At 41.5% G+C, this 10,000-nt stretch overlaps 1 protein-coding gene across 1 annotated transcript in view; it reads right to left on the bottom strand.

Moving 5' to 3' along the window:
- The window catches only part of LOC119579740, a 40,844-nt gene that overhangs the window by 18,838 nt on the left and 12,006 nt on the right, over positions 1 to 10,000 (bottom strand). The gene's annotated exons all lie outside the window — the stretch shown is intronic.

The following is a 10,000-nucleotide window of genomic DNA, read 5'->3' as shown; positions in this document are numbered from 1 at the left end:
AAAAAAAATCGTACATTTACCCATTACAAAGATTCAAAACTCCACCGAAACACATTTTTTTCTTTTCTTTTCGCTCTCTCCCTCCCTCCCTCCCTTCCTCCCTCCCTCATCTTTCTCTCTCTTTCACTCACTTTCGAAACATATTCTTTCCTTCGAGAAACGCGCATGCGAACGAGGGTAACAATGCCCATGTTTGCTCCACGTACCTCGCGAGTTCTCAAGGTGACACGTAACAAAGGGAGGCCGAAGTTAAAGTCCTTGACTCGAACCCTTGCTTGCGCTTCTGCTGTATCTCTTCGGGGGAAATGTTTGATGTGGGCGAGGAAAGAATAGCGGCGATGGTTTTTTGGTTTTTGGGTTTTGTTGTGTTTGTGAGTGACGAGAGAGAGAGAGAGAGTTGTTGTTGGTGTTGTTATTATTATTGAAACACCCTTTTTATCATTATTTTGGGGAGTAGTACTTTTTTTTTTCTTAATATCCACACCTCTGGTATTATGATTACAATGCACACGTGTGTGTGTGTGTGTGAGTGAGGAGTGAGTGAGTGAGTGAGTGAGTGAGTGTGTGTGTGTGTGTGTGTATGTGTGTGTGTGTGTGTGTGTGTGTGTGTGTGTGTGTGAGTGTGTGTGTGTGTGCGTGTGTAGTTGTTTGTATATTGTTGTTGTTTGGTAGGTTTTGATGTTGATTTTCATGAAGGATTTTTTTTTATTATCAATATTATTTCTTGGAATGACTTTTTAATTGTTATTTTTCTCCTTTGTATTTTGTTCATAATTTAACGTAATATTTTTGTTCTTTTTTTTGTGTGAGTGTTTGATTCATTCCTGACCCAGTATTCCAGAAAATGATGTTTCTTTACAAATCATAACACGTGAATCAGTTTGCCACCAGTGAAGAAAGGTCATTGCCTCAAACTGAGCTTTAAACTGTGCAAATGATCTACTATGCTATAAACGTCACAGACCACAACGATACGGTCCCTAGATGCGTGACATACAAACTTTACAATCAGTCTCAACAAGTGTTTTATATCACCACTGCCTTTATTACTCACGACGGGCTCTGTAATTGTAATCTCAAGCTCACGTACTCAATCTCCTTTTAACTAAGAGAATTAAAAAAAAAAAGTTGTACAACTGCTTTTCCACACCATCATCTGATACATACACAGTCTTTCATCTAATGACTTTTGACGTCGTAACTCAAAAACACTCCTGTTATTATAACGTTTCTTTAGAAATTATTCACGTTTTTTTTTTTTTTCTTTTTACGTAACTTTTGGTTGCCAAAGAGCTAAACGCCAAAGCATCACCCTCAACATTTTTAAATGGGTTTTCTTGCGTGTCTCGACAGACCGCCAAACGGAAATCGGGGAGATGCCGCTTCCAGCCTCCGCAGCATCTCTCTTCCGCGGGAGATGACTCACGGACGCCGGCAGACAAGGGGAGAGAATCCGCAGGGGGCATCGCTCGGCGCCGGTGCAAAATTCAACATTTTGAATTTGAATTTGAAATGAAACCACTGACGGTTTAACGGATTTGTTCAGTTATGTCTAGCGGGGGTATTTATTTTCAGTTAATTTTTTTGTCTGTCAGGTTAGATGTTGTAATAACTCATTTTTACAATATCTATGTATATGTTTTCGTTTACTATTATACCATTTTTTTTCTTTTGCCAAGAGAACATAGGCCACAATACGAGAAGTTTCTCTTTCCCTAATACATATTTACATCTCTGATCTAAATCACTGTTGTTCTTCCGATCCCCTTTGCTTCATGAAACCCTCACACTAGCTGTCTATTATCTAAGTTCATCCATACGTCTTGACTTAACATGGAAGTGCATTCACAGTCACGAATGTAACCAGCAATGTGTAGCTCGCTTACTGCACGAACGCAAACAACAAAACAAGAGTATTCTGATCAACGGTCTCTCTCTCGCTCTTCCTCTCTCTCTCTCTCTCTCTCTCTCTCTCTCTCTCTCTCTCTCTCTGCCTATATATATATATGTGTGTGTGTGTGTGTGTGTGTGTGTGTGTGTGTGTGTGTGTGTGTGTGTATATCCCCTCCTATCTCTCTCTCTCTCTCTCTCTCTCTCTCTCTCTCTCTCTCTCTCTCTCTCTCTCTCTCTCTCTCTCTCTCTCTCTCTCTCTCTCTCTCTCTCTCTCTCTCTCTCTCTCTCTCTCTCTCTCTCTCCCTCTCTTCTCTCTCTCTCTCTCTCTCTCTCTCTCTCTCTCTTCTCTCTCTCTCTCTCTCTCTCTCTAAAAACAAGCTGATACAGAAAACCAGTTAATTAAGAACGCAATTAAACAGAAGTTCAAAGCCCAACAACCTTCACATCCGCAAAAAGATAAGACCGCAATGTCAAGAGGCAAGGTTGTAGCAGCCACGGTGATGAGGATGCGGGTACGTGTTGATGATAGTGGGAAAGATCACGGGAAGAGGATGATGTAATGGTGATGGACGGTTAAACGTTCACCATAATAACGATTGGTCGAAGATGCGAGGTTTGAGTTCTGCGTGGATGAAGTGAAGAAGGCGTGGGTCGCTGTACTATCAGGGTGAAGGAGGTGGAACCAGGAGACTGTGTATGGTAGGTGGGCGTAGTATTGGTAGCATTGAATAGTAGCGGAGGAGAGGAACCTGGAATAACTGGTAGGTTATTTAATGGTTGGTGGACGGTAGTGGTAGTCATTTCAGGAGGGAACTGGGAGGTTGTTAAATGGTAGCTAAGCGTGATTTCGGTAGCATTGAGTTATGTAATGATAGGTGGACGTGGTATTGGTAGCCTGATTGGCAGCGGCTGTGGGGAACTTAGAAGTGGAACTAGAAGGTTACTTAGATGTACGTGGTATTTAAGAAAGCCAGATAAAGTTCAATGATGAAATGAATTAGGAGACGAAACATATACATACCGTTAGTAACTTGAAGCAGTGTTAGAGAAGAGATTGAGATCATATATATGTAAGAATACTAAAGAAGAAAAAAGAAAGAATAGAGGGGATGGGAAAAAAGGAGAAAATGTGGAAAAGGAAGTAAAAAAGAACGGTGTAAATTGTAGATTACGGCAAAGTGGGATGAGAGGTGAACAGGCTAATAACCGTCTAAAAATGAGAAAGATTTTTTTTTTACATCATTACACACAAAAACCTGCACAAAAAGGTGTATATATATATATATATATATATATATATATATATATATATATATATATATATATATATATATATATATATATATGCGTGTGTGTGTGTGTGTGTGTGTGTGTGTGTGTGTGTGTGTGTGTGTGTGTGTGTGTGTGTGTTTATTTATCGATCTATTTATAAGTAATGGAAGCAAAAAATCATAGAAACCATTTCTTACGATTTTCACACCATAGACGTCAAACATGAAACGAGGAAGAGACAAAACTGCATAATTTCAGTGCACAAGGAATGTAAAGTCGAGGCGTGACAAACATGAAAATGCAATTCGAAGTCAATATTGCAATTGTACTTTATTTATATGCGAAAAAAGATTCAAATGCAATCTACACATTGAGAGCAGATGAAACCAGTCAAAAGAAGTCACTGACATCACCATATGGGTGGACTTTCGATAACACTGTACACGCACATGTGTGTGTGTGTGTGTGTATAAATAAACACACACATACACACCTATATATAAATGTGTGTGTGTATGTGTGCGTGTGTGTGCGTGTGCGTGTGTGTGTGTGTGTGTGTGTGTGTGTGTGTGTGTGTGTGTGTGTAATACATTGCATATTAAACGGTAATCTTGATCTGATGAACCAACAGCTAAAATTCAACAAAGAAACGATTAGATACAAATACTACAAAGAAATAAATCTAAAAATAAAAACATAGTAATATTAACAAAGACAACGACGATGAGGACGTGGATGAAGAGGATGAGGATGATGATGAAGACGAGGATCGAATTGTAGACGAAGATGATAAGGATGAAGAATATACCAACAAAAAAAAAAATGATAATAAAATAAACAGATAAGTAAATAAAGCGTTCACCCCTCGTCTACAACTCAAGCGCATCTCTCATTTCGACTTTGACAAATGGCTTTGGACGGTCTGAAGACGGACCACCACGCCCGCCTGTGTGTTCCGGCGTGTTACCGTGTTGTTCTACGGCACGGGTCGGCGACGGCGGGAAGCGAGGCGTGAGATAAGGAGAAATACGGGAGGAGGAGGACTGGGGGGGAGGGGGGAGGGGGATACATTCTTGGGAGGAAGGGGAGCAAGGGAGGTGGAAGATATAGGGGTCGTTTCTTGTAGGTTGTGGGAAGGGAAGGGATAGGGGGTATCGGGGGAGGAGGGGAGGTGTTGGAGGAGAGGTGGGGGAGGAGGGCGCTCTTGTAGATACAGGGAAGGGAGGAACAGGGAGAAAAAAAGGGGTATCGAGGGAAAAAGGGAGGGACAGAGGGGGAGGAAAGGGGGGGGGGGAAATTCCTGTAGATGGAGAGAGGAAGGTCATGTTCTTTTAAGGACGGGAGGAGGTGGAAGGGGAAGGGGAGGAGGTGGGTAGGGAGTCCTCTGAGTTAGGGGAAAGGGGACTGAAGGAGATATGAGGGGAGAAGGTGACAGTTGTAGGGGTGGCGGAGGGTGGGGTTCAAGAAGAGGTAAGGGAGGGGGAATTCGTGTCGCCGTAGGTAGTGACATAAGGTGAGGGGGGGGGAGAATCATTAGCAGTGAGATTAGCCAAAGTAGTGTAATATATATCTACCAAATTCGTGTGTTTTGTAGGGGGAAACCTCCAAACAGTCAACCGACTTTATCTCTTCGAATCATAAGCGATAACAACATATGAGTCACTAATATATGAACTAGATATTCGGACTGTATGTCTATTTAATTAATTACGTCAATTTCATGCCTGATAAGTAAGGCTGGCATCATCTAATTTCGGGATAATCTGACCTCGATAAAAATGTGTTTCGGAAGAGAGATTCATAAAATAAGATTTCGCTCCTATGTAAGGTGAATATAGTATTAAAATAAGTTAACTACTTTCTCATTACGTAAAATATTTCCATCCGTTCATTTATAATCCTCTTTCGTCCGTAGCGGAGCAATTGCATACCTAAATAGGTTTTTTGTAAATATAGGGTTAAGGTGCTAATAATAACCGTTGCATCCTGTCTGTTTACAAAAGGATGTACCTTAATTCAAAGGCCTAAGGAAGAACGTTTTGTTATGCTAATAGCGAAAAACCTTTCACATACATTTGCAGGGCGAAAACAATATAATAAAAATTTAAAAAAATAAAAAAGATTATCCAGTTCGTCACCACAACAGAAAACGGTGGCAGAGGAAGGGCGTCGTTCGAACGTCTCGTTTTTGTTTCACCCTCGATGATTTAAAAATAAAAAAAGGATGTCATTATGCACTGATCGAGAATACCAAAGTTAATTATCGGCGGGAGAATATGAAAACTATCAGAACGGAAGTGTGTAACATCCGGTCACGCGCCAGGGATCTCGCCCGTAGTGATGGCAGGAAGACGAAGCCGCGAGTCACGGACCGGAACGTGGCTGTGGCGTCGAAAGTTGCAGATTTTTAAAAAACTCTTCAACATGCAAAGCGAAGTTGCAGTTGCAATAACGGGTGAATGAAGTACTGAGGAGAACCAAAGCTGGTGTTGTGTTTTATTTCTTAGTTCGGCTGTTTTCTCATGTCCCCTTGCCCTCATGGTGATGATGATAGTGATGGTGATGATGATGATGATGATGATGACGATGATGATGATGATGATGATGATGATGATGATGATGATGATAGTGATGGTGATGGTGATGATGATGATGATGATGATGATGATGATGATGATGATGATGATGATGATGATGATGATGATGACGATGACGATGACGATGACGATGACGATGACGATGATGGTGATAATAATAACAATAACGATCTCAAATCAAGAAATCCACCAACCAACTTCCTACCCACATCACCAACGCGATTAGCCTCACCACACAAACACACACACTCACCACCTCTTTAAACCCTCATTACGCTGCCTAACCCTCCGAACTAACCTCACAGCATCCTCTCTCTCATGTCAAGTCTATGCCATTTACACGAAGGAGTCCGGCATTTTCGCCATGGGCGCTGCGCTTCCCTTCAGGCAGTAGTAGTCATGCCCCCGGGTCCTCGTTAATGCTGCCACCGTTGCCAAGTCAGACCCATTAGCTTTGTACCAAAGTTCTCACGGCGGTTATGGGCGGTCCTGGCAGTGTTACCAAGTTGTGGAAGACCCTTTGTGGTGTCACTGGAAGTATGGTGTCTGCACGCGCGCTCTTGGTTGGGATTTTCAAGGTGGAAATCAAAACTGTTTATTTATCGCCTACTCGATGATAGAGGAACGCAGTTATATCTGTAGTAGGCACGATAGATATAGTTCTTAAGAGTATACTGTGTGAACGTGTGCATACATATATATATGTATGTATGCAAGTATGTACACATACATGTACAAGTGTGTGTGTGTGTGTGTGTGTGTGTGTGTGTGTGTGTATGTGTGTGTGTGTGTGTGTGTGTGTGTGTGTGTGTGTGTTCGTGTGCGTGTGTGCGTGTGTGTGTGTGTGTCTGTGTGTTCGTGTGCGTGTGTGTGTGTGTGATCACCACCCACTATATCCCAGATTAGAATTTAAAAATTCAAACACCAGAAAGGAGAGAAAAAGGCAACGGAGGCCGAGGGAGAAGCGCAGCGGGCCAGGCGAACGACTTTCCCATGCTTTGGCAATCACGAAAGAGTACGGCAGGGAAAATTGGCGTCGGCAAACCCATAAAAAAAAAAAATCATTCGGTAACGATCACGGAGTCTGTGCTGCGTCACGTGATCATTAGCTCACATCCCTCGGCCGAAGGTCATGACCCGGGCCAGGTCAGCCATGCAGAGACAGAGCCCCTGGAGACTCCTTGGGCCGAATTCCTGTTTGGTTTTCGTGGGTTTTCGGTGTTGTGTGGCGGGTCCACGCGGGGAGCGCTGGTCGGGCCGCCGTCTGTTTTTTTTTTTTTGTGTGTGTGTGTGTTATCAAAGTTTTCTTTCTCACTTTCGTTCTTTTTCTCTCTGTCTCTGATTTTTTTTCTCTCTCTCTTTGTCTGTCTGTCTCTCTCTATCTCTCTCTCTTTCTCTCTTTCTCTATCTATCTATCTATCTCTCCCTTTCCATTTTCTCCCCATTTTCTTTCCCTTCTCGTTCTCCTTCTGTCTCCCTTTCGCTCTCCTCTTATCTCTCCCCGTCCTTACTTTCCTCCAATTCGCCGCATCTTTATATTATGAGACCGCAACATAGAGACCCTTTTCCGTGTCTCTTTCTCTTTCTCTTTCTCTCTCCTTCTTCCTTTTCCGTCTCCCTTTTCTTTCCCTTTCCCTCTCCTTCTTCCTTTGGCGTCTCCCTTTCTCTTCCTCTTTCCCTCTTCCTCTCTTCCTTCTTTTGATGTCTCCCTCTCTCTTTTTTCTTTCCCTTTCCCCACCCCCTTTATTTACCGCCTCTCTTTCTCTATCCCTTCCCTATCTCCCGCCTTCTCTCTTCCCTTCTTTCTCGTTCATTCGCCGCATCTTTGTATCGAGGCCGCAACGGAGAGTCACGCTGATACATGCAAAGTCAACAGAACGTGTTTCAATCTTCACTAACTCCAGGAAACCCTTTGGAGAAGATGTGAAAGTCGAAAGCGATTGAAATCTTAATCTCGTTTTTCCTCTTCTTCTTCTTTTCGTTTTTTCTACTTCTTCTTTTCATTTTTCTTCTTCTTTTTTCTTTTACATTTTCATTGTCGTCTTCTTCTTCTTCATCATCTTTTTCTTCTTTTTGTTCAGTTTCCTTTTTTTATGATCTTCCTTTGCCATTTTTCTTCTTCTTTTTCTTCCTCTTCGTCGTTATCTTTTTCTCCTTTTCCTCCTCCTTTTCCTCCTCCTCCTCTTCTTCATCGTCATCTTTTTCTTCTCCTTTTCTTCTTCTTCTCTTTCTCCTCCTCAACCTTCTCCTTCTTCGTCTTCTTCTTCGTCTTCTTCTTCTTCTTCTTCTTCTTCTCCTTCTTCTTCTTCTTCTTCTTCCCCTCCTTATCCTTATCCTTATCCTTATCCTTCTTTCTCTTCTTCCTCTCCTTCTCCTTCTTCTTCTTCTTCTTCTTCTTCTTGGAAACTCGAAGAAATAGTTGTTGGTTCGGGAAAGGTAGTTCCCAAGGGTCAGTGGAAGATTGATTGCAGAGATCTGATGTTTAAGGAAGGGAGCAGGATAGACAGTGTGTGGGGGGGGGGGGGGAGGGGGGGTAGATTGATGGTAAAGGAACGGAATTTTGGGTATGGGGTGGGGGGAGTAGCGTTGGGGGTGGGGGAGGGAGGGGGGAGGTGGTGATTACAGTACAGTTGGTACTGAGAAGCAAATTAAGGCAAAATCCACGTGCTAATTCAGAATCCGAAGGAAAAGGGGTAAGCAAAGGAGAGGCACCGATAAACGAAGATGCATGAAAAACGATAAAAGAGAGGCAGAAGGAAATAAAGGAGATAAAAAAGAAAAAAAAACACAGCAAAGGATGCACACAAACACACACACGAGAAAGAAAAGCTTCTTCGTGATGTAGAGACAGATGCTGATGGCGATCGGGCACCTATTCGGGAAGCCAAAAGCCCGAGGCAAGAGCGTGACCTCTGACCTCTGCGGTTCTCTCGGGACGCACTTGAACCTAGGTAATCGCTCTCCATCTCTTTGCTCTCACTCACGATGGCACGATGATGGTATTTGCTTAATGATATAATGACTCAATGTTAAGTAAAGCAATTCTAATTATCGTAATGATGACACGCAATATCAACGATAGTAATGATAATATTACTAATATCATTTATAGTAATGATAACACTTAATCTTTATAGTCAAAACAGTAACAACAACCAAAGATGATCATCATTAGCAGCATCAACTCAACTATCATAATAACACTAATGCCCTCAACAATGATAATGCAATTAGCAACACTCGGGAATGAAATATATATAATAAATTAGGCCCCAAAGATCATAACAATAACAATGATGTTTAATCTATGACACAAGTTCACTTTATCACCGAGAAATTATGATAGCGTCTTGAAGAACTCCCACGGCTTCTCGAGTCACGGTTAGGGAAGCAGAGTACAATGAAATCGATTAAAAATATATATCATTAGGAGAAAAAAAAAAGGAAAAAAATGACAATAAAAAAAATCAAGATGGATTGAGAGAAACGAAGGTTAAAATAAAATAAAAAAATGGAGATAGAAAAAAAAATGAAGATGGACAGAAGATAATCGAGGACGGGATAAAAATGAAGATATATTGAAAAGAAAGAAGAAGGAATGAAGGAATGAAGTCAAGGAAGCGGAAAACGGAAAAAGGAGAAGAAATAGGTGAAAGGAAAGAGCGAAACGCAGATGAGAGTGAGGAAATGAGATGCTAAGGTGGGGGGGGGGGGTACTGGCTGCCTTGGCTACATCATCATTAACGTGTGATTTTTTTTTTTTTTTTTTTTTTTTAGAACGTGGCATGTTATTTTTTTCCCTAATCAATGAGAATTTTTTTCTTTTAAGGAACAAAAGTGAAATGGATCTCGATGCAGAGCTTAATAAAGGGAAAAATTATATTTACATCATTATATCCTCGCCTTTTATCTTATCTGCTAATTTTTACCACTAAATGACATTAACCTCCAAACAAACAAATAAAAAAATATCCACACATCCCCTCCCCCCCACCCCCCTCCTAAAATGACAACACAGAATCAAACAAAAAAAAAAACAAAAAAATACCAGAATCAATTCCTTTCTTCGCCAAATGTACCCTAAAACACAACAGTGATTTCGGTGTGTGTGTTTTCCCTTTTCTTTTCTTTCTTTTTTCTTTTCCTCTTCCCCCTTTTTACGTGACGAGAAGCAATTTATCCTTTTGAAATCGTCAGTTGTTAGCCTGTTTCCCACGCTCTTTTACCTTGGCAAGGAC

This window comes from Penaeus monodon, chromosome 12 (assembly GCF_015228065.2).
Source record: "Penaeus monodon isolate SGIC_2016 chromosome 12, NSTDA_Pmon_1, whole genome shotgun sequence".
NCBI classification, from domain to species: Eukaryota; Metazoa; Arthropoda; class Malacostraca; order Decapoda; family Penaeidae; genus Penaeus; species Penaeus monodon.
Note: the sequence above shows the minus strand (reverse complement) of the source record. Positions and strands in the feature narration are given on the sequence as shown.